The sequence below is a fragment of the Oncorhynchus nerka genome, linkage group LG8 (genome assembly GCF_034236695.1).
Source record: "Oncorhynchus nerka isolate Pitt River linkage group LG8, Oner_Uvic_2.0, whole genome shotgun sequence".
NCBI lineage: Eukaryota > Metazoa > Chordata > Actinopteri > Salmoniformes > Salmonidae > Oncorhynchus > Oncorhynchus nerka.
The window spans coordinates 56,176,258-56,201,257 of NC_088403.1; the positions used below are offsets into that span (position 1 = coordinate 56,176,258).

The 25,000-nt window shown below is 47.3% G+C and overlaps 1 protein-coding gene and 1 pseudogene across 1 annotated transcript in view; both read right to left on the reverse strand.

The window, feature by feature from the left end:
- The window catches only part of LOC115133629 (neurexin-2-like), a 566,883-nt gene that overhangs the window by 278,185 nt on the left and 263,698 nt on the right, over nt 1-25,000 (reverse strand). The gene's annotated exons all lie outside the window — the stretch shown is intronic.
- LOC115133885 (U2 spliceosomal RNA) lies at nt 14,971-15,094 on the reverse strand (annotated as a pseudogene).

The following is a 25,000-nucleotide window of genomic DNA, read 5'->3' on the forward strand; positions in this document are numbered from 1 at the left end:
TCAATTCCCATCAATTCTCTCTCTCTGTGTCTCTCTCTGTCTCTCTCTGTGTCTCTCTCTTTGTCTCTCTCTCTCTATTTCTCTCTATATTTCCCCCATTTGCTTCTCTCTGTTTCTCTCTCTCTATCTCTCTGTTTCTCTCTCTGTGTCTCTCTCTCTCTCTCTCTCTCTCTGTTTCTCTCTCTGTCTCTCTCTCTCTCTCTGTTTCTCTCTCTATTTCTCTCTCTCTGTGTGTGTCTCTCTCTCTGTCTCTCTGTCTCTCTCTCTCTGTCTCTCTCTCTCTGTTTCTCTCTCTGTGTCTCTCTCTGTGTCTCTCTCTGTGTCTCTCTCTCTCTCTGTTTCTCTCTCTATTTCTCTCTATATTTCCCCCATTTGCTTCTCTCTGTTTCTCTCTCTCTGTCTGTTTCTCTCTCAATTTCTCTCTCTCTCTCTGTGTCTCTCTCTCTGTCTCTCTGTGTCTCTCTCTCGGTCTCTCTCTCTCTGTTTCTCTCTCTGTTTCTCTCTATGTGTCTCTCTCTCTCTGTTTCTCTCTCTCTTTCTTTCTCTCTCTCTGCCTCTGTCTCTCTGTTTGTCTCTCTCTGCCTCTCTCTCTGCCCCTCTCTCTGTTTCTCTCTCTGTTTTTCTCTCTGTTTCTCTCTCTCTGTTTCTCTCTCTCTGCCACTCTCTCTCTGTTTCTCTCTCTCTGCCTCTCTCTCTGCCCCTCTCTCTGTTTCTCTCTCTGTTTCTCTCTCTGTTTTTCTCTCTGTTTCTCTCTCTCTGCCTCTCTCTCTCTGTTTCTCTCTCTCTGCCTCTCTCTCTGCCCCTCTATCTGTTTCTCTCTCTGTTTCTCTCTCTGTTTCTCTCTCTCTGTTTCTCTCTACATTTCTCTCTGTCTCGATCTCTGTTTCTTTCTCTATTTCTCTCTATACTTCTCTCTCTGTTTCTCTCTCTGTTTCTCTCTGTTTATCTCTGTCTCCCTCTCTCTGTTTTTCTCTGTCTCTTTCTGTTTCTCTCTGTCTCTCTCTCTCTGTCTCTCTCTTTGTTTCTCTCTCTCTCTTTCTCTCTGTGTCTCTCTCTCTGTTTCTCTATTTCTCTCTATATGTCTCTCTCTGTTTCTCTCTATATTTCTCTCTCTGCTATTCTCTCTATTTCTCTCTCTGTTTCTCTCTATATTTCTCTCTGCTACTCTCTCTATTTCTCGCTCTGTTTCTCTTTCTGTTTCTCTCTCGGTTTCTCTCTCTATTTCTCTCTATATTTCTCTCTCTGCTACTCTCTCTATTTCTCTCTCTGTTTCTCTCTCTGTTTCTCTCTCTGTTTCTCTCTCTTTATTTCTGTCTTGCTCTCTAATCCCCCTCTTTTTCTCTCTCGCTGAGTGATATTCTCTGCATGGTTTTTCTCCCATTGAACATCAAAAGAACAGAGGCCTCATCCACACAGAAGAGAAAAGAGAGCTTGCGAGGGAGTGAAAGAAAGAAAGAGGGAGAGAAAAAGAAAGAGAGAGAGTTTTTTTGCATAACAGAAGCAGGCTGGCATTGCAAGTCTGAGAAAGTTTTAATTGGCGGAGTTAGGGCCTTACCCCTGATACAGATAGCCCTAGGTAGGTGCCGAACATGCTGCTTCCCTCTTTCCTCCTGTTCTCCCCTTACTCTTCATGTAGGCTTCACTACTTCCCCCTTCTCTCCATCCTCTTCCTTTTCATTGTTTCTATATGTTTTCTTCCTCTTATTTTCTGTCCCCTCTCTCTCTCCTCCTTTCTTCCCCTCTGCAGCCTTGATAAGACACCATTCAGCTCCACTTCTTCTGTCTACATCTGTTGTCTTATGTGTCTGCAGAAGATCTATAGAAACAGATGACAATACAGGACTATACAACCTAAGTATAGTTTCAGGAAGTATTCATTTCTTCACACCATAGCAACATACACGACATGACCAAAAGTATGTGGACACCTGCTCATCGAACATCCCATCCTTTGCTGATATAACAGCCTCCACTCTTCTGGGAAGGCTTTCCACTAGATGTTGGAACATTGCTGCGGGGACTTGCTTCCATTCAGCCACCATAGCATTAGTGAGGTCGGGCCCTGATGTTGGGCGATTAGGCCTGGCTCGCCGACGGCGTTCCAATTCATCCCTAAGGTGTTCGAAGGGGTTAAGGCCAGGGCTCTGTGCAGGCCAGTTAAGTTCTTCCATTCATTTGAAGGGGTGTCCACATGCTTTTGCATAGATAGTGTATTTCGCAACATAGGCAAAAATGATCATATCCTACTGAACATGTTCAAGTCGTCTGTTTTCTTCTGTTTAGTGCTAATAACTACAATATTTTGCACCTAGCTTCAGACATCTGGTCAGAAAGCTATTTCCTGGACAGCCTGGCAAACTGGGGTCCTTCAAAGGTGTCTTTGGTTGGCAACCCCGTCGCCACAGTAACCACCTGCTGGGCTGTGTGATGAGAGCCCTTGTCGTTTTAATAGGAAGTGATCAACCTGCCAATCTGACTCCAACTGGATACTGCCTGGGAGACGCCCCCTACCAAGCATCAATATTTCCTGAGCAACAAGCTGTGTCAGATTTGGCTTCAGGAGAACAAACGTCTTGCCCTTCCTTTGAGGACACAACATCGCTCAGTGATTAGCTTCCGTTCGGAACCCAGGTGAGCTATTGACAGAATTCAGTTCATTGAACTGCAGTGGCTGATGTGACTACTCGGTTTGCTTTCTTTGTCCTTCACCAAAACACTCCACCCACTCACTATCTATCATGACACCAGTATACGGGTGGGGAATTCACTTTTTGGTCCACCAGCCACTGTGGCAGGTAAATGAAAAAAACTACCAGCCACTCAGATTTTTTACCAGAGCAACATTTCATTTGCCATAATTACACACAAAACAATCACTAAACGGATGATTATGCTTTGTGATGTTTCTAAAACAGGAAATGTTTTATTAGTAAGAATTTATTTGGTATTTTGCTACATTTCAGAGTTGCTTTATCAATGTATTTCAAATACAAATAAACAGTTGTACAACTGAACATCGAGAATCAACAAAGCGCCCTGCCACAAAATGCTGTACAGCTTATTTAGGATTATAGTTCTACGCTGATATTTCTTACAAGGAGTACATGTGCACCTAAGTTGAAATTCAGGAGCACACAGTCAAGCACAATGTACACTCAAATATTTGAGTCATTATAGGTGAGACAAAAATGTTCAGCTGCCTCTTTTGTCACACCCTGATCTGTTTCACCTGTCTTTGTGATTGTCTCCACCCCCCTCCAGGTGTTGCCCATCTTCCTCATCCCCCGTGTATTTATACCTGTGTTCTCTGTTTGTCTGTTGCCAGATTGTCTTGTTTGTTCAAGTCAACCAGCAGTTTGTGTTTAGGCTCCTGCTTTTTCCAGTCTCTTTTTTCTCGTACTTCTGGTTTTGACTCTTGCCTGTTCTGACTCCGAGCCCACCTGACCACTCTTCCTGCCCCTGCCCCTGAGCCTGCCTGCCGACTTGTACCTTTGCCCCCATCTGGATTACCGACCTCTGCCTTACTCTGAGCCTACCTGCCGCCCGGTACCGTTGCCCCACCTCTGGTTTACTGACCTCTGCCTGCCTTGCCCAGTCTATTGCCTGTCCTTGTTGGAATATTAAACTATTGTTTATTTGACGTGGTCTGCATCTGGGTCTTACCTTCATACCTGATAGTACGACCTGGCCATGACTGACCCAGCAGACCCATTGTTAGGCACGGGGAACTGCTTTGTGGGCTGGTGGAGGGGGTCCTAACACTGGCTGAGCGCCATGACCGGGCGTTGGACATACTGCTGGAGCAATTCCGCGGGTCGTCTGGGGGGCAGCCTGCCACGGTGGTAACCCCACTGCCCCTCAACAACTCGGCGGGTAGCAGCGCTGCCCCACCGGCCATTCCACCTTCCCGGGAGCCATGGTTACATGTGGCTGGTGTTAACGTTCCACCCTGACCACCACTGGTGTTAACTTTCCACCCTGACCCCCACTGGTGTTAACGTTCCACCCTGACCCCCACTGGTGTTAACTTTCCACCCTGACCACCACTGGTGTTAACTTTCCACCCTGACCACCACTGGTGTTAACTTTCCACCCTGACCACCACTGGTGTTAACTTTGTGTACTTTGGCAGCCCAATGGTCTCTCTATCTCACTCTGCCTCTCCTATACACTGAGAGAAGCGTCAGTCAGTTAGGCAGGCCCAGGTAATAACATTGGGGGTTATGAGGAAGAAAATGGAGCGTATTTACTGGGCTTGTTGGCTCCTCTGCCCCGGCTCTGGGTCCTGCTCTATTGGGTAATATTCTGGGTCACATGATAGGCTCAAGCCATGGCCTGTTCACCCCTATATCATCTGGAAGGCAAAGTCTATGCAAACGCTTCAAAGCTGGGACCGATATACTGATAAACAGCTGACGCTTCACCTCTACTGCATCCGCATGCTCTGTCCACCGAATCACAAGCAGGAGGCCTAGAAACTGTCTGCTGGTCATTGATCAGCAGAGTCCAGAGCAAAGCGAGTGCTGGTTGGTTAGATGGTGGCAAAGTTCCTGGGTTGATTGTCACAATTGCCTCAAGAAATGTTCCTGACTGTTACTGCACCGACTGTGAGGCAAGTCTCTCTGGCTAACAACATCTGCTGAATGGCTATTCAGATCATGTAATAAAGTCAGCCTCAGCATACAATGCCACATTACAGACACAATAGTAGCATTTACCACCATCTGTCCTTTCCTAGTCCTGCAATTGCCCATCGGGGAAGGTTTCTAAACAGCGGCTTTCAGGGAGAGGACATTGTTCGTCAGCCCCTCCGTTGGTTAATAACCACTGGACTGATAGCTCGCCCTGGATATGGTCTCTGTCCCTTAGTCCTTCCATTCAACAAAAGCCATCCCGCTAAACAACCATCAATAGCCTCAAAGGTTGCTGCATTGGTGGCTAATGAAAAAAAATCACATATTAGCTGATGTCTGTGTTGTCTGATTACACTCCTGCAAACAAGGCCGCGCTGCATAATGACAGTGATTCGAACCAAAGTGCTCACTCGCTCTCCCTCCCCCACAAGCCATACTCTCTTGAGCTGCATACAAGCCATGGAACTCTGATGGACAGAATTAACGTTTGCCACTTCCGACACCCCTGCCTGGCCTCTACATCTCCTCCCCCCTGTCTCTCTGCTCTTATCTCAGTAGGCGGCTGGACACTTGGCCTTTCGGGCTCCAATGCAGACGCTACCGTTGACCTTCCAAGACGCAAGAGACAATTGCTCAATCTCCACCTGTAACCAGAGATGAATGTCTCTAGTCAGGTATCCAATCCAAGAGGTCCTCTATTTTCGATCAGTCTCTGGCATCTACTGCATTTTCTTCAGACTAAAGAGTGGGTTTGGTCTGCGGTGATGCTCAGCCAGGGACATTGCAATTATTATGTCTAGCTACAACCCTTTTTTTGCTTCCTTATTAAGTGGAAGTGTCTTCACATGGGAGTGCCTTGTGCAAATATGAGTAAAAGATCATCAAACATAACCTGCGTAGCTGTAACCAATATATTAAACGGTGCTGAAGGATTTAATACCTGGGCAAATAACGTTCTGCTATGGAAAGAGCAAGGTGGATGTATATTCCCCTGCCAATCATTTCTCAATGCCGAGCACTACTTTCTTGAGATTGAAAGTCACCTTGCCAGATACTCTGGTTGCTAGGGCCATTCACCCCTTTTCAGCTCCCTCCCCCGCCTACTTCACTTTGCTTCCTTATGATGAATTTCCTGTTTCCACTCCTCCAAAAAAAATTGAGCTTAGGAGAGCAGTCCTTGACAAAAATATGGCAATTTAAGATGTGCTGCACGGTTCCGTAATGGGTTTGGCAACAGATCTCCGTCACACACCAAAACATTTAAGTAGGCATACACACACACACACAACTATTGTACACACAGCTCAGTTTTCAAGTTACTTTTCAACACTCTTTTACTTTTCAGACTTTTTATTTCTCCCCTCCTCCTGACTTCCCCCTCCATTTCACCCCCTCCTCCTGTCTCCTCCTCCATCTCTCCCCCTCCTCCTGTCTCCTCCTCCATCTCTCCCCCTCCTCCTGTCTCCCCCTCCATCTCTCCCCCTCCTCCATCTCTCCCCCTCCTCCTGTCTCCCCCTCCATCTCTCCCCCTCCTCCTGTCCCCCTCCTCCTGTCTCCTCCTCCATCTCTCCCCTCCTCCTGTCTCCTCCTCCATCTCTCCCCCTCCTCCTGTCCCCCCTCCTTTCTCCTCCTCCATCTCTCCCCCTCCTTCTGTCTCTCTGCAGAAATTCAGCCCAGCAGAGGGCTGTGCGTACTACAGGGTTGTCGTTTCCTTGGCCCCCACAGACCCCAGAATGTTGGCTTTGTATCTAATGTTTAACAGCATGGCCACGTAACAACGTGGACCCGGTCACTTGACAGGCCCGCTAGGCAGAGCAATCAGTGACACCACTGCCTGCGTCGTCGTCAGCCCATCGCCGTACCTTTGACATGTCAGAGTTGATATCCTTCTGGCAGCTTCCCTCCACGGGGACGGCCTGTCACAGTGTCACCGCTGGCATTTCTCCCCATAAAACCCCGGCCAGACCACCATCACATCACAAAGGGCCCAAGTGTGATTAAGATCACACACGACATGCCAAACCCCCTAAAAGCCAGCTCCGCCAATGACATTTGACATTCTTATTCCTTCCTCACTGTGGAAACAAATAATGAATCGGCGTTGAAGGTTAAGAGTGAGACACTTTATCCAATGGAATGTCAGTGTTGTTATCTGATGGTGTGGGGTTGACAGGTAATTACCACCCATGCTGGGTGGGAGATGGACTGGGACAGGTGGGAGTCAGGGCCTCATACCATGGTAATTAACCACCCTATCGGACGGACGGATGGACAGTCGTAGGGCAGACCCAGCCAATGGACGGACGGATGGACTGTCGTAGGGCAGACCCAGTCACAGGACAGACGGGCGGACAGTCGTAGGGCAGACCCAGTCACCGGATGGACTGATAGACAGTCGTAGGGCAGACCCAGTCACCGGATGGACTGATAGACAGTCGTAGGGCAGACCCAGTCACCAGACAGATGGATGGACAGTCGTAGGGCAGACCCAGTCACCAGACAGACAGGCGGACAGTCGTAGGGCAGACCCAGTCACCAGACAGATGGATGGACAGTCGTAGGGCAGACCCAGTCACCAGACAGACTGATGGACAGTCGTAGGGCAGACCCAGTCACCGGACAGACGGGCGGACAGTCGTAGGGCAGACCCAGTCACCGGACAGATGGATGGACAGTCGTAGGGCAGACCCAGTCACCAGACAGACGGATGGACAGTCGTAGGGCAGACCCAGTCACCAGACAGACGGGCGGACAGTCGTAGGGCAGACCCAGTCACCAGACAGATGGATGGACAGTCGTAGGGCAGACCCAGTCACCGGACAGACGGGCGGACAGTCGTAGGGCAGACCCAGTCACCGGACAGACTGATAGACAGTCGTAGGGCAGACCCAGTCACCGGACAGTCGTAGGGCAGACCCAGTCACCGGACAGACGTAGGGCAGACCCAGTCACCGGACAGACGTAGGGCAGACCCAGTCACCGGACAGATGTAGGGCAGACCCAGTCACCGGACAGACGTAGGGCAGACCCAGTCACCGGACAGACGGATGGACTGTCGTAGGGCAGACCCAGTCACCGGACAGACGTAGGGCAGACCCAGTCACCGGACAGACGTAGGGCAGACCCAGTCACCGGACAGTCGTAGGGCAGACCCAGTCACCGGGCAGACGTAGGGCAGACCCAGTCACCAGACAGACGTAGGGCAGACCCAGTCACGAAGACTAATTGATACAGGGAACCATACAAGAGAAAGGGAGAGGGAGAAGAGAAGAAAGGAAACCTTTTTTTATTTTCTCCACAACCTCCCCTGCCTGTGTCCCGGCGGCCCACGTATCAGACATTAATCAAAGAGGAAAAGGAATTGTTTTCCCTCCGCGGCGTGGCGCAAAATAAAACATCTGCGTCTGGGAGAAGGGAGAGGTAATGTTGCGTGACACTTCATATCGCCGAGTTAGAGGTCACCTCTCGGTGGCGAAGACAGAGAGAAATCATAGTGCCTTCTCTCCCCTGCATCTCTCCGCTCCCCTCCATTCTTCTTCTCCATCTACCTGGCCTCCTGCGAATCACGGGGGCCCTCAAACACAAACCCACAGACTCCCAGCACATAGTATGCAAACATTATCAGGGAAAGCTAAATGTAAATCTAATGAACATGCTCATGTACACATGAAGATACATACTGTACATTAGCTTTACATTAGTTATGTGACCTGGAACTTCAATTAGAAGCGGAGGAAGCACTTCTATGTCCGCATTACCACTGCAGATGTTCGTCCAGACGACCGCTTGTGGACAGTGCTAATTCCCAGCATGCCAGAGTGTAATTATAATTGGCGCTGAGCTTTGACAGAGCATAACCAACGGTTGGGAGTAAAATGACACCATGTAATTAATGTGACTGGTGGGAAATTCTGATAAACTCTAGTCCTTTCATTTGGGGCAGGTGTATAATTTTCAAATGGGATAAACGCATGCAATCTTTCAACATTTAACATGGGAAATGGGTTTGGCAGGAAGGGAACGCAGCTCAAATCAAATTGCACTTAGGAAGTCATTTGAAAAGTGCACGTGAATACCGGGGTTGTGTGGCACTTATGTCTCTTATGATTGTTAAAATGGAGCCAATCACTGAGCGGGATGCGTTTGGAGTCTGATCTATGCTTTTCAGCTTGTCTGAGTACTCAGCAGTGCAGTCTATTGTCAATTCATTTTTTAAATCAATTTGACCTATTACCGGAGCTAAAAATGGCTACGTATGTTCATGCCAATACAGTCAGAAGCCATTCTCTGATTGGTTCAGTATAGTCACGCTAAATTATTCTGGTTTCAAGGGGCCAATCAGCTCACAGTAGCCTGAAACAAAAGTTTTGATTGCAAGGTTTGTATCACCAAATTGGATGAGTACAGTTATACAGTTATAGACTTTTCATAAGAGGACTCACTTGTTTTCAAGAGTTCCTTATTTTGTTCAGCAACGGAAATTCAATTATGAGCTCTACAGTTGCACAACAGTGGCCTTACAACAACATGGATAGGATTGACTCTTGACACTTATAAGACTGAGAGCCAATCATAACTGGCTAAACTGTAGTACTGCAGTAGTACCCTTTAATCCCTTAAGTGTTGCCTGTGCACCATAATCTCTACACCTGTGAGTGTAGTATGATAGATAGCTGGCGGACTGGGAACTTCCCTGCCTGAGATACTACAACGAGGGGGGGGGAGAGAAACTGACACAGCAAGACGGATGACTGACAGATAAGGAACGCATTTCCTCCACGGGGGGGGGTTGAGACGGGGAGCTGATGACCCCCAATGGAAACCATGGTTCCCAAGAGGGGCCACAAATCACCCAAACTATCAACTCCCTTGCTCGCTCGCTCTCACGCTCCTCTCTTCACCAACTCCACTCTAAAAGAAGAATGGGTGGTAAAAACCGAGCACCACAACAAGGGGGAGATGTTAATCAAGAGGAAGACGAGGTAAAGTGCCGCAGGAAGCACCGATAAGGGCTAAAACGGGCAATAAATCATGGCTGCTGAGTGTCATCGGCCCCCAGACGGGGCCATGTTTCAAGGAGCCAGACAGAGGGGTAGACGTCGGCTGACAGCGTCTGAGAAATCAAGCCCAGATGGAAGCTGTTTGTTTGGGTAGTAATTAGCTGTTACGCTAGTCGCTAGCAATCCATCTCACCTGAGCTAGAAACGTGAAGGGGCAAAGCCATTCTGAAGGACCTCGGGTTTACTTATTCCTCAGACCTCCTTACCTTTCCCAGAGTACATCTTGCTCCAATAAGATATGCGTGTTAAAAGACAATTGTGAAGTACTGCATCAATCGTATCGCCAAAGAACAAGAGGCTATTGATCCCCATTGTTCTAGGAGCCAATACTGGATGAGGCGGAGATAACATCATCACATCTAGACAGCAGGATCATCAGAGTTCACTGTGTTGGCCACTCGTCACCACGGCTCAATGAATATACAACGGCAATGTGCTGTGCTACTGTGGGCAGCCCCAAGCTTTTTTAAGACACCACATACAAGTTTAATAGAAAAATGCTTAGAGAGGCCCAAATTACTGAATCACATTAAATGTGAATTTCCCAGTATTTAGAGAAAATGTTAGATGCCCGTTTCAATTTGGGCAATGGGGGGATCGAGGGAGAGAGAGAATACTCAGAGAAGGGAGAGAAAATAGGTATTTAGACCTCGAGCATAAACAAGCATTAACAAGTCAAGTTTGTTCATTTGCATCCTAATGATCAGTGAAGCCAGCTAGGAGGATACTGTGAGCCTCAAATGTCTGCTTCCTGATTTACTGCCACTCTGAGCCGCTGATCCCGCCAACAGACTTTGCCCATTGGCTGTCAATTCTCTTCCACCCAATAAGAGCACAGTAGTAGCACAGAGGAGGAAGAGTAGGAGGATGAGGGCGTAAGCTTTGGAGAGGGAAGACGGAGCGATTTGCTTTACATACAGGCCATTTGATAAGCCTTTTCTTCTCCGTCTCCCACCACTTAGATCAAGCAGACGTAACGGTTATCGTCTCAGACAGATTAAAGACACGTCTCCTTTCGTAAGGAAGACGCCAGGGCACCATTGTACTATGCCCAATAGGATCCCCTTCCCCCCCTGGTGCCTTAGCGGCAGGTAGCCTGGCGGGTTGGAGTGTTGGGCCAGTAACCGAAAGGTTGCTGAATCGAATCCCCGAGCTAACCCACTGTTCCCCAGGCGCCGATGACGTGGATGCCAATTTAAGGCAGCCCCCCGCACCTCTCTGACTCAGAGGGGTTGGGTTAAATGCGGAAGACACATTTCGATTGAAGGCATTCAGGTGTACAACTGACTAGGGATCCCCCTTTCCCTTAGCATCATCATACAGCGAGCGCCAATCTATTTTATAGCCCCTTTCCCTTAGCATCATCATACAGCGCCAATCTATTTTATAGCCCCTTTCCCTTAGCATCATCATTTCCCTTTTAGCATCATCATACAGCGCCAATCTATTTTATAGCCCCTTTCCCTTAGCATCATCATACAGCGCCAATCTATTTTATAGCCCCTTTCCCTTAGCATCATCATACAGCGCCAATCTATTTTATAGCCCCTTTCCCTTAGCATCATCATACAGCGCCAATCTATTTTATAGCCCCTTTCCCTTAGCATCATCATACAGCGAGCGCCAATCTATTTTATAGCCCCTTTCCCTTAGCATCATCATACAGCGCCAATCTATTTTATAGCCCCTTTCCCTTAGCATCATCATACAGCGCCAATCTATTTTATAGCCCCTTTCCCTTAGCATCATCATACAGCGCCAATCTATTTTATAGCCTCCCAAGTCATCGCTATCACGAGTGAATATTGACCCGCTCGTGCCACACTCCTTCTCTATTATAATCCTATGAGCACAGGTATACTGTATATCTGGTTGTGTTAAAAGCCTTAGCATCACATATCGATACACGGTTGTGGACGGACCACTAGAGGGCAGGCTGGGCTCATGGATAGATGCCCAACAGAGCCTGGGAGACTTACTAATGGTGCCTAGGCCATACAGAGATACAGTTCTACAGTTAGCCCATTCCCACGTCCTAGGAGGACACCTGGCACGAGACAAGACTATTGACAGAATCATGCAGAGATTCTATTGGCCCCGGGTCACCCGGGATGTGGCCAGGTATTGTAGGACGTGTGATCAATGTCAACGTACAGCCCCACGGCCACACCTACGTAACCCTTTGATTCCTCTCCCCATCATAGAGACTCCCTTTGAACGCATAGCTATGGACCTCGTAGGACCCCTCCCAAAGTCCGCCAGAGGACACGAGTACATCCTAGTGGTTATAGATTACGCTACCAAGTTCCCGGAGGCCATACCCCTGCGTAACATGTCGTCAAAGGGAATTGCCAAGGAGTTATTCCTGATGTTCTCTCGTGTGGGCCTCCCCAAGACTATCTTGACTGATCAAGGAACCCCGTTCATGTCCCGGTTGATGAAGGACTTGTGTCGGTTATATCAGGTTCAACAGATACGTACAAGCATATTCCACCCTCAAACAGACGGGTTGTGTGAACGCTTGAACAAAACGATAAAAAGCATGTTGAGAAGGGTGGTGTCCCGAGATGGGAAAAACTGGGACATGCTTCTCCCACACTTAATGTTTGCCCTGCGAGAAGTACCCCAGGCATCCACTGGATGCTCTCCGTTTGAATTGCTCTATGGCAGACCCTGTCGAGGAATCCTCGACTTAGCCAAGGAGACCTGGGAGACCCAACCATGCCCCTTTCGATCCACAATAGAACACGTTACCCTGATGAGAGACCGCCTGTCAGCAGTGTGGCCCATGGTCAAGGAGCATATGGAGAAGGCCCAAAGGACCCAAGGCCGGGCCTATGATAAGTCTGCGACCCCCCGTGAGTTCACCGTGGGAGAGAAAGTGATGGTGCTTGTGCCCACGGCCGAACATCGCTTGCTGGCGCAGTGGAGGGGGCCCTACGAGGTAATGAAAAGGGTCTCACCGGTCAATTACCTCATCAAGCAACCTGACAGGAGGAAGAAGGTCCAAATCTATCACATAAACCTGCTGAAGACATACCATGGACGAGAGGAGGAGGTGGCTTTGATGGCCCTGGAGGGCAAAGGAAAAGAGGAGGCTCTACCACAGGTGCGCCGTGGCCAAACTCTCCTACCGGAGCAGTCAAGACAGCTAGACAAGCTGATTATGAACTTCGGTCGAATATTCTCTCTATTCCCAGGACAAACAGATGTCCTGTTCCACCATATCCACACTGAACCCGGCAAGAAGGTGCATATCCGCCCTTACAGGATTCCTGAGGCTCGCAGAGTCATCGCTAAGAAAGAGGTGAGGGAGATGTTGAGGATGGGCGTGATCGAGCCCTCGACGAGTGAGTGGTCCAGTCCCATAGTCCTGGTCCCCAAATCCGATGGTAGTATGAGACTCTGCAACGACTTTAGGGGCGTGAATGCCATCTCTACATTCGATGCGTATCCCATGCCCCGCGTGGATGAACTCTTGGAGCGCTTAGGAAAGGCCAAGTTCATCACTACCCTGGATTTGACGAAGGGATATTGGCAAGTGCCGGTGGCTCCGGAGGATCGCCCAAAGACTGCCTTCGCCACTCCAGAGGGGCTTTTCCAGTATGTGAGGATGCCCTTCGGACTGCACGGTGCCGCTGCAACCTTCCAACGCCTCATGGATGCCATTCTACGGCCCCATCAAGAGTATGCAGCGCGTACATAGACGATGTGGTCATCCACAGCGAGGACTGGGATAGTCACCTCCTGCGATTACGGGCGGTGCTCGTGAGTTTGGAAGCCACAGGGTTGACAGCCAATCCAAATAAATGCTGCCTGGGTTTGTCCGAAGCGGAATACCTGGGGTACACCGTGGGGAATGGGAAAATACGCCCACAGGCAGAGAAGACCAGGGCAATTCGTGACTGGCCTCGACCCCGGACCAAGCGAGACGTTCGGGCCTTCTTAGGGATAACAGGATATTATCGCCGTTTTATCCCGGGATATGCAACCATTGCCAACCCCCTCACAAACCTCATCAGGAAAAACCTGCCAAACCAGGTAGAGTGGAAAGACGAGACAGAAGAGGCCTTTCAATTGTTAAAAGATGGCCTGTGTTCTGAACCCGTTCTACAGGCTCCGGACTTCTCACAAGAGTTCATTGTGCAGGTCGATGCCTCGGATACAGGGCTCGGGGCCGTACTAGCTCAGGGTAAAGGTGAAGCAGAGAAGCCGATTCTCTTCATTAGTAGGAAACTCAGCGATCGGGAACAGAGGTATGCGACCGTAGAGAAAGAGGCCTTAGCCATCAAGTGGGCCCTCGATTATCTCCGGTACTACCTACTGGGTCGGAGGTTTGCATTAGTTACTGACCATGCGCCCCTCACGTGGATGGCTGGTAAGAGAAACAATAACAACAGAATAGCCAGATGGTTTTTGTCTTTACAACCATTCTCTTTCCATGTCATCCACAGGGCCGGATCGAGGAACGGGAATGCAGACGCGCTGTCCCGACGCGACCAAGACGGTGCGTCTGGCGCCCGACCCTCCGGTTCGGTCCTGGGGGGGAAGGTATGTGGACGGACCACTAGAGGGCAGGCTGGGCTCATGGATAGTTGCCCAACAGAGCCTGGGAGACAAGGTAACCAGAGTCAATTAAGCACAGCTGACGGTACTAATGAGATACTCTCCTTCCCCTATAAAAGAGAGAATGGAACCAGAAGGGAGAGGGGAAACTATCTCTGGAAGATGGCCACCGAGAGAGAGAAGCTGTGCTGAAAGAACCACTAAGACGGTGACAAAACCGTGATTTATGTTTGTTGTAGTTTAAAGATTATCCTATTGTGTTCTTGTTTCATCTGGAGAAGAAGATGTGTGTTTTTCCTTGGAAGATTTTTCATTGATTATGTTTGAATGTTTTTGTTGACAAAATACTCTCAATAGAGAACCGTGTTCAATCAGAAAAACCTTTTTCCTGACTCGTTTATTCCACCTTCCCGCTTTAGATTGACGCCTAATTACTTGGTACGCTCACACGGTCTACACCCACGGCTGTGTTAACAGTCAGTGTGTGTTAGCGGTCATTGTACGCTTTGAAAAAAATATTGAACCATTATTTAACTAGACAAGCCAGTAAAGGACAAATTCTTATTTACAATTACGGCCTACCCCGGCCAAACCCTAACGCAGACAACACTGAGCTAATTGTGGGCCACCTTATGTGACTCCTGATCACGGCCTGTTGTGATACAGCCTGGAATCAAACCAGGGCCTGTAGTGACACCTCTTGCACTGAGATGCAGTCCCTTAGACCACTGCGCCACTCGGGAGCATTTAATATGTAGTCCACCGATAGGTATCAGATATTAAACTGATAAGAAGATACGACACTTGATCTTAGCCAAAAGGCAGAGCAGCGATCTAATGCTACATTTTCAAATTGAAATGGAGATATCTCCAAGATGGCTACATGGTCAATTATTTATGCATTATTTAGGTGTGCTCCATGGGTGAATAGCATTTCCATAGCTAGGGCTTTAGACTTGCACCTTTCAGAAAGGGAGAAAATCCAAGCACTCCTCCCAGGTGACGCGGTGGAGTGGAGCTCTGAAGGAAGAGGCTGAGGCATTGTGGCCTAGAACAGTGGGTCCAAGTGGGGCTTCAGCGCTCAGAGCAGGGTCCTATGGATCCCAGGGAGTGGGTCATAGATCAGGGTTTCCCAAACTCGATCCCAAGCCCCCCACCCGGTACACGTTTTGGTCTTTCCCTAGCACGACACAACTGATTCATATAACCAACTCATCACCAACCTTTGATTATTTGAACCAGAACAGGGGCCCCGGGGCCGAGTTTGGGAAACGCTGTGTTAGAGGATGAGCTAGACGGGCCTCAAACGCACTGTACTGCCGATTTCATCTTTCTCTCAGCATCCCTCTCCCTCCCTCCCTCTCTTCCTCCCTCCTTCCCCACCTCCTACTGTGCATGTCTCTCTCCTTCCTCCACTGCCTCAATTAATCTGCCCCCCCCCCCCTTCTCCTCCTCCTCTTTGTCCCTTCCTCCCTCTGATTTAAGCCCAGTGGGCTGTTCTGAGCAGATGACTTGCTGGCACGTTAGTGGCAGGGGGCAGCAGCGAATGGGGAGGGTTTTTAGTGTGATGGATTCAGAGAGTGTCTGTCAGTCATCAGAGCCCTGACACAGATGTCTCAGACGGAGGAGCCAACTTCTGATGGTTTTCTTTCCACTTCCCCTGTTCGGCTACGAAATTTGTTTGTGTTTGTGTGTGCGTGTGTCTCATAGACTTGCGTGTGTGTGTGTGTGTGTGTGTGTGTGTGTGTGTGTGTGTGACTTTGCGTGGGCGAGGCAGCAGGGGATATAGTCTGTCTACTTCTTAGATGGCTCCATTTTCTAGGTTACATATCTCTCTGTGGGGTTGTTTCACAGACAACTGCAGAAGGGAAATGTTGGTTAGTTGTGGCACACCAACATCAGTAGTCATATGCACTATATAGACTATATACCGTACCTACACCACATACATACAGTAATATAATTGAACTGAGAAACCTGATTCACGTAAAGAATAAGATCAAAATTCCAATATCCTATCCAGCGCCATCGAGACTTACATTCCTAATAGCCTGGAGGAACTAACCCAGGTGGAAATCGCTATCGGCATCCCATTCCATCCCCTGTGAACACAGTCAGTGAAATCTAGCGTAACTTCATAATATTACAACATCGAAAATACATGGATGTAATTTCCCAATGAATTGTGGGATGATGAGAAATAGTGTCTGAGTATGGGAGTAGTTAAACAACAAGCCCCAATGTTTCACATGTCACCAGGCAACTTTTCAACAAGCAAAGTGTCACCTGGTCACGGTGACGAGTTTTCCAATCTCTTCTAAACTTGATTGCTGACATGCACAACATTTTGGGACTGTAGACAAATAAGAAAAAAGAAAGAATAAAAGATAGTTTTTGCGTGGCGTTTTCCTTTGACGACCCAGGTGGTGATTAGAGCATTGAAGAGGGACAGGACAGAGAAGGAGGAGGAGCATCACTCAGGTAACACGACACCTGTTAGGAGATGCACGGCAGAGACAACAAAGCTTTGCCCAGAAACACTGCTGCCTGGCAGAGCAGGAGGGCTAATGAACCAAGCAAGCTAACAATCATTTCTTACCAAGATTCACCAGCAAATACTCTATATCGACTACTGCGTCTATATCGACTATCACTCACTATTACTGTACAACAGCTGACACTACTACTAGTAAGACCAATTAAACATGACTATCTTTATGTGTACTTTGTCATAGAGGTAAGATGAGATAAAACCCACTGATTGCGTATTTGGACACCAGAATAAAAGACACACCATGCAGCAGCATCTCGCCATTAGTATTTCGTACAACTCTTTCTTTCGTCAGGAACTCTCTCCCTCGTTCTTTTTCTGCTTTGGAATGTGTCAGCCCATCCCCATAGGAATAACCAATCACATTATCCAGAGTTCAAAAAACAGCACCTCAAAGTCCGCCTCATCACCTGAACAGTGACATTTTGGACCGATTTCCTGTCTGTCTGAGCTTGTTTTGCCTGGGAACTCGTCGGCTGGATTCCTAAAAAGCTACTCCCCTGTGGGAAGTTGATAAATATAACCACAGCTAAGCCAAACAATGAATCAACAACACAACAACAACAGGGATTTTGACTATTTTTTTTTCTCACCAGAAAAGCTTAAAAAAACGAGAAACAAACTGTGATCTAAAGGACCGAGAGGAAAGAAAGAGGGGGAAAGAAAGAAAATAGGGAAGTAAGAACAGTTGGAGATGAAGCGCCAGCTCCTAAACCCTACAGCCTTGGGGAAAGGGGGGGACCTTTTTCAAAGCAGCAGCCATACATAATACAAGCCACTTTGGAGAGGAGTCTAGCAGAGACACAAATCCTCAGAGCTAGGCCCGAGCCACGGCAGCTTTAATATCTAGCCGGATGCTCATTACATCACTGCGCCCTCTGAAGATCCGGCCATCGCTTTTCAATGCTGTGCTCGCTCTTCTCTCGCTCTGCCACCTCCCTATACTTGGCGGTGCTGCTTTCAAGTTCCTTGCCGGGACTGCTGGGAACGGGATGAGAGGAGGACCTCACACTACAAGGCCACCATGTCCTCCACCTCCACCACTTAAAATGAGTCCCCACAGAAAGATATGCATGGTGACTACGTGGGCAGTTCGCAATTGGGGAATCGACGGAGAAGACACTTTCTAGGAGGGCAGCCATTTTGACACAGCCATCCCTTCGCCATGGTGCTTTATGGAGGAAGCGTGGTATCATTACGGTCACTATATGAATCATGCACATGGTGTAATATGTAACATTGAATCCATCCACCAGTACATAGAAGACCATTATATTTGTCGTCATGGTCAACTGTCATAGAAGATCAGTCTATTTGCCATCATGGTCAACTGTCATAGAAGACCATTCTATTTGTCGTCATGGTCAACTGTCATAGAAGATCAGACTATTTGCCATCATGGTCAACTGTCATAGAAGACCATTCTATTTGTCGTCATGGTCAACTGTCATAGAAGATCAGTCTATTTGTCATCATGGTCAACTGTCATAGAAGATCAGTCTATTTGCCATCATGGTCAACTGTCATAGAAGACCATTCTATTTGTCGTCATGGTCAACTGTCATAGAAGATCAGTCTATTTGCCATCATGGTCAACTGTCATAGAAGACCATTCTATTTGTCGTCATGGTCAACTGTCATAGAAGATCAGACTATTTGCCATCATGGTCAACTGTCATAGAAGACCATTCTATTTGTCGTCATGGTCAACTGTCATAGAAGATCAGTCTATTTGTCATCATGGTCAACTGTCATAGAAGATCAGTCTATTTGCCATCATGGTCAACTGTCATAGAAGACCATTCTATTTGTCGTCATGGTCAACTGTCATAGAAGATCAGTCTATTTGCCATCATGGTCAACTGTCATAGAAGACCATTCTATTTGTCGTCATGGTCAACTGTCATACGGTCAAAACATTGTATATGTACATTTGCATGTAGTGAGTGTCAAAATCACCTTTTCCTTCCGTCTGAAAGGAGAAAACGAGGAGGCTGGCATTTGGGGAACCACCAAATCACCAGTTGGGGAACCACCAAATCACCCAAAGACTGATGTACCAGTTGGGGAACCACCAAATCACACAAAGACTGATGTACCAGTTGGGGAACCACCAAATCACCCAAAGACTGATGTACCAGTTGGGGAACCACCAAATCACCCAAAGACTGATGTACCAGTTGGGGAGCCACCAAATCACCCAAAGACTGATGTATCAGTTGGGGAACCACCAAATCACCAAAGACTGATGTACCAGTTGGGGAACCACCAAATCACCCAAAGACTGATGTACCAGTTGGGGAACCACCAAATCACTCAAAGACTGATGTACCAGTTGGGGAACCACCAAATCACCCAAAGACTGACGTACCAGTTGGGGAACCACCAAATCACCCGTGGTGGCGGTTGCAGCGGTGCTGGTGGCGGCGGTGGTGGCGGTGGTGCTGGTTGGGCAGAGCATTGATCAAAACTTTCTCTGAGAGGATCCTTAGCACCTCTACACAGCACCTGCGCTGGGCAAAGTGCTTTCTCTCTGCCTCTGCCTCTTTCACTCACTCCCTGGTTTTAATAGAAAAGCTATGAATGGGGACACCTGGCAGCAGAAATCTCTGGTCCCAGTGGGGATGTATGACACCTTATTTCCTGTCAGGCCTAATGTGAAAGAAAGAAAGACAGGGGAAATCAATTCAAACAGAGGAGCTGGCTAGGTAGATGGCTACGGGGTAGAAAGAGCTGCTTGGGTTGCTGATGAATGTCAGCCACCGCAGACGTTCATATGGTCTCATAACGAGGCTCGTGGAACCAATCAGCAGATATTCCCGTTAGGAAGATGATGTTGATGTTACTGTCATTCCAGGTTGCATCTCATTTTATTTATTTATTTGATTTATTTCACATTTATTGAACCAGGTAGGAAAGTTGAGAACAAGTTCTCATTTGCAACTGGGACCTGGCCAAGATAAAGCGTAGCAGTTCGACACATACAACGACACAGAGTTACACATGGAATAAACAAAACATACAGTCAATAATACAGTAGAACAAAATAAAACAAAAAGTATATATACAGTGAGTGCAAATGAGGTTAGTTAAGGAAGTAAATAGGCCATGTTGGCGAAGTAATTACAATCTAGCAATTAAACACTGGAATGGTAGATCGGCAGAAGATTAAATGTGCAGGTAGAGATACTGGGGTGCAAAGGAGCAAAATAAATAAATACCAGTATGGGGATGAGGTAGGTAGATAGATGGGCTGTTTACAGATGGGCTATGTACAGGTGCAGTGATCTGTAAGCTGCTCTGACAGCTGGTGCTTAAAGCTAGTGAGGGAGATGTGAGTCTCCAGCTTCAGAGATTTTTGCAATTCGTTCCAGTCATGGGCAGCAGAGAACTGGAAGGAAAGACGACCAAAGGAGGAATTGGCTTTGGGGGTGACCAGTGAGATATACCTGCTGGAGCGTGTGCTACGAGTGGGTGCTGCTATCTACGCTCATGCAGTGCCTGTCTGTGGTCCTGCTGGGTACCATACCTTACCTACAAAATAACCTTCCGTACTGCAGCAGGGAACCACAGCTAGAAGCACAGTGAACACGGACCAACTCAAACACAGCAGCCTGAGGCCTAAAGCTGACAGCTCTGGAAAACACAATCACTATGAGATACACACACATACACTCACTCACGCACACACACACGGCATGGAGGTGTGACAGGTTAAAGGAAATATTCATAGCCTGTTATACATTAAAAAGTATTAGTAAGTTCATAGTATGTGAGGATCTTAAAACATCTAAGGTTAAAAAGATGCATTCAGTATTAGTTGATAGAGATTGATAACATTCATATAATTGTGTTCAAGTTCAAATCCGTCAAGTGTACAAAGGATACGAATTGTGAGAGTAATGTGTAAACATTATATTGATTACTTTATTTTGTGGTGCCTAAAAGTGTTAATCTGTGATCTACGAAATGCTCTTAATCTATGAGCCGGAGATCGATTGCTCTGGTCTCCACCCATATTCCTGGGGAAATCGCGGTCTTTTCTCATTGAACTAAAAGTTGATTACTTTATTTTGTGGTGCCTAAAAGTGTTAATCTGTGATCTACGAAATGCTCTTAATCTATGAGCCGGAGATCGATTGCTCTGGTCTCCACCCATATTCCTGGGGAAATCGCGGTCTTTTCTCATTGAACTAAAAGTTGATTACTTTATTTTGTGGTGCCTAAAAGTGTTAATCTGTGATCTACGAAATGCTCTTAATCTATGAGCCGGAGATCGATTGCTCTGGTCTCCACCCATATTCCTGGGGAAATCGCGGTCTTTTCTCATTGAACTAAAAGTTGAATTGAGAAAACAACACCGTATCACTCTCGTGATGATTTCTCCCCTGTTTTCAGGTACTTTATTGATGATAAAAAATAGTAATTTAAATGTTATAACTCGCTAACATGTCAAGAGTGTTTAAGGTGTGTCTTAGTAACATCTTGAGGAAGTTAGAGTTAAGTTTGCAGAGAGTAATATTAGCCCTGCTCGGTTGTAGCGAAGAATAGCATCGTACTGAGAGTAGCTGCCATTTTATGTCGATTGTGAATGAGCATGTGCGTTGTTAATAAGATATTTTGCTGTGTTATTTGTATAATGGTTTTTCTGTTCTTTTGTAATGTGTTACTTTTGTAAAATGATTGAACTAAACGTTGAATTGAGAATACAACACCGTATCACTCTCGTGATTATTTCTCTCCTGTTTTCAGGGGCGTAACAGAGGCACAAGTACAGACACGACAGCGCCTTCAGTAAGTATTCACACCCGTGACTTTGTCCACATCTTGTTGTGTTACAAAGTGGGATTCAAATGGATTTCATTGTATTTCTATTTTTTTGTCAACAATCTACACACAATACTCTGTCGAAGGTGAATTCATCTCCCAGTGTCTGTTGGAAAGCAGACTGAACCAAGTTTTCCTCTAGGGCTTTGACTGTGCTTAGCTCTATTCCATTTCTTTTTATCCTAAAAATCTCCCAAGCATACCCATAACCTGATGCGGCCACCAGCATGCTTGAAAACATGAAGAGTGGTACTCAGTGACATTTTGTGTTGGATTTTCTCCAAACATAACACTGTATTCAGGACATTTGTTTTTCTCAGTATTAATTTAGTGCCTTATTGCAAACAGGATATATTTTTTTGAATATATTTATTCTGTACAAGCTTCCTTCTTTTCACTGTCATTTGTTAGTATTGTGGAGTAACTACAATGTGGACAAAGTCAAGGGGTGTCTGGTATTATTGTTATGTGATTGCTGTATGTTAAAGTACATATACATGTCAAATGTATGTATATGTAGCAGAAAAGCTGAAAGAAAACAAAAAGATATTTGTCCTCTGAAGAGGCTGGTTGGGTTCATAATAATAAAAAAAACATTATCAAAAAAGTCAAGGGGTGTATATACTTTCTGAAGGCTGTGTATTGAGTATCTACTGCACACCATTATACTATACAGCATGCTTGTGTGTCCCGGGCGAGCGAGTGTTGACTGCGTGGATAGTGAGGGTACTCCGGAGGCCCATCTGTTTTGAGAGGGCTTGAGGTAGCACACATCCCCTAGTGTACAATAGGTGTACTCATCAAGTGCTGCTTGAACACCCACTGCCTAATAACACACTCACAAAGGTCCACTTGGGGGAAAGGGCTCTAGCCAAATGGAAGGGTTTGGGTTGGGAACCGATGCAGATAACATGTTGTACTACATTCAAAAGACATTGTACATAACACGCCAATCTCGTTGAATTGCTCCGAGTTGATGACACACGCCTGTTCACAATGCAGTGCTTGTCAGCCTTTGAAACGGTTCAGTTTGACCCGCTTGTGTTGGCCTCTTTCACAGACACACAATCAGTAAGGTGGAGAGAGAAAAAAAGAAGATTGCAAATGTCAAACCAACAAGCCTTATCTACAACGGCCAGGGTATCATAGGTGTCCTTTCTCCTCCTCCGCCAGTGTGTGTGTCTGATTGTCTCTGTGTGTATGCCTCAGCCCTGCAGAGTGATGGGGAGAATAGAATGAAGAATACTAATGTCTGCCGTCTGAAAGGGAGGGCCATGCCTCTGTACCTACGGGCTGAGCTCGCTGTCCCCTCCACCTGACCTCCCACCGTGGTGATTATCAAACGCCTCTCCTTCTCAATATCGCCAGAAGCCGTGACAACAGGGCCAGCCGTAGGGGCCGTGGCCCAGAGTTCTCCCGCAGGACGAGTGCACAGAGCTGGAGCTGGTGTAGCCGCAGTGCTGCCTGCCTGGAAGTGTTGCTGGGTCATCAGCATGTATGTGGCTCGCCCATAAGCAAACAGTGCAGCTAATGCTAACACTGTAGTCAAACAGCAGGCACTGCCCCAGGTATCCTCTTCACTCAAACACCGCACAAAGGAAGCTATTGTATTGAGCAGGAAAGAAAGGGAGGGATGGAAGGGAGCGAGGGAGGGAGGGATAAAGAGAGACGGAATGAGGAGCGAAAGGGAGAGGCAGAGAATGGAACAAAGGGAGGAGCAAGAGAGAGAGGTGAAGAAGGGAAGATGAATAGAGATGTCAAGATAATACTTATTCCACATGTACGTCCAGTTGTACGACGGAGAAAGCGGCTGAGAGAGATGGAGAGGGAAGAGCTACGTCTAGGGGAAAGCCATGTAGACAAAGTCAGCGCGGGAGGGGTGGGGGCAGCCTCAGGGGTGTGTGTGTGTTTGTGTCTGTGTGTGTATAGGGGTTGGTGGGGGGGGGGGGGGGGGGCTCAGCTCCTCAGTACTTAATTCAAGGGCACCTGAAGGAGGGTTGCCATGGGGATGACGTGCCCACAGGGAGAAAAGGTGTGAGACCTCTCCATCCTCACGGCGATACACAACAACAGAGGTCACACCAGCAGAAATAAGTGCGGCGGGGAACAACTAGCTTATTGTTCAAGGCTGTTGTATGACCATATTTGACCATCTCGCTCTCCTATAATAAAGATGACCCATTTTCAAGGTAAACTCTCAGAGATGTTAAAAAGGCCTATCTTCATATTGGATGTGAGGATGAACAGCCTTGAGCTAAATGGGGAAAGGAAAACGTGGGCGTTTGAATTGCTAGCAAGCTCTCCTCTGCTTTTCTTCTAGTGATTGGCCTGAAGGACTAAAGGAATGAAGGAGATGTAGCACTCTGACTGAATGAGAGGCTGCTGCATTGCCACATCTCAGATCCAAACACCTACACTGACACGCACGCACAGACACACACAATCGCGCTCACACGCCCAGCTAACAGGGACAATGGAACTAAAACGTGTTTACCCTGTGAACGTCTAATTATAGGCTTGTCTGGAACGTGAATCTGGTGATTGTGTGAGGCTATACGTCACCCACATTTCCGTTCATATGTGCACCTTTCATTTCAAATGGCTCACCCAGTTCCCTTGGTAACTCACTATGATGGAGATAGTGATGCCTCTGAACCTCCACTCAAGTCACAGGGAAGGCAAAATCCTTGGCAGAAGAGGACGGATCTACATTCTACGCTCACAGGACAGTTTATTAGGTACATCCATCTAGTACCGGGTCGGACCACCCATTTACCTCCAAAACAGCCCGAATTCTTTGGGGCACAGGGATGTTGGTCCATGCTGATGTGATGGCATCACACAGTTGCTGCAGATTGGGGCGGCAGGTAGCCTAGTGTTTAGATTGTTGGGCCAGTAACTCGAAAGGCTGCTGGATCGAATCCCCGAGCTGACAAGGTAAAAATCTGTTGTTCTGCCCCTGAACAAGGCAGTTAACACACTGCTCCCCGGTAGGCCGTCATTGTAAATACACATTTCTTCTTAATTGACTTGCCTAGTTAAATTAAAAAATACAAACCTTCATGCTGTTCCATCTCATCCCCAAAAAAAGCTCTATTGGTTTGAGGTCTGGGGACTGACCAGGCCATTCAAGTAAATGGAAAAAAAGTAGTACTCACTGTCACATTCCAGACAATGTTTTCCCACTCCTCAGTCGTCCAGTGTTGGTGATTGTGTGCCCACTGGAGCCGCTTCTTCTTGTTTTTAGCTGATAGGAGTGGTCTTCTGCTGCAACAGCCCACCCGTGACAAGGATCGACAAGTTGTGCGTTCTGAGATGCCGTTCTGCACACCACTGTTGTACTGCGCCATTATTTGTCTGTT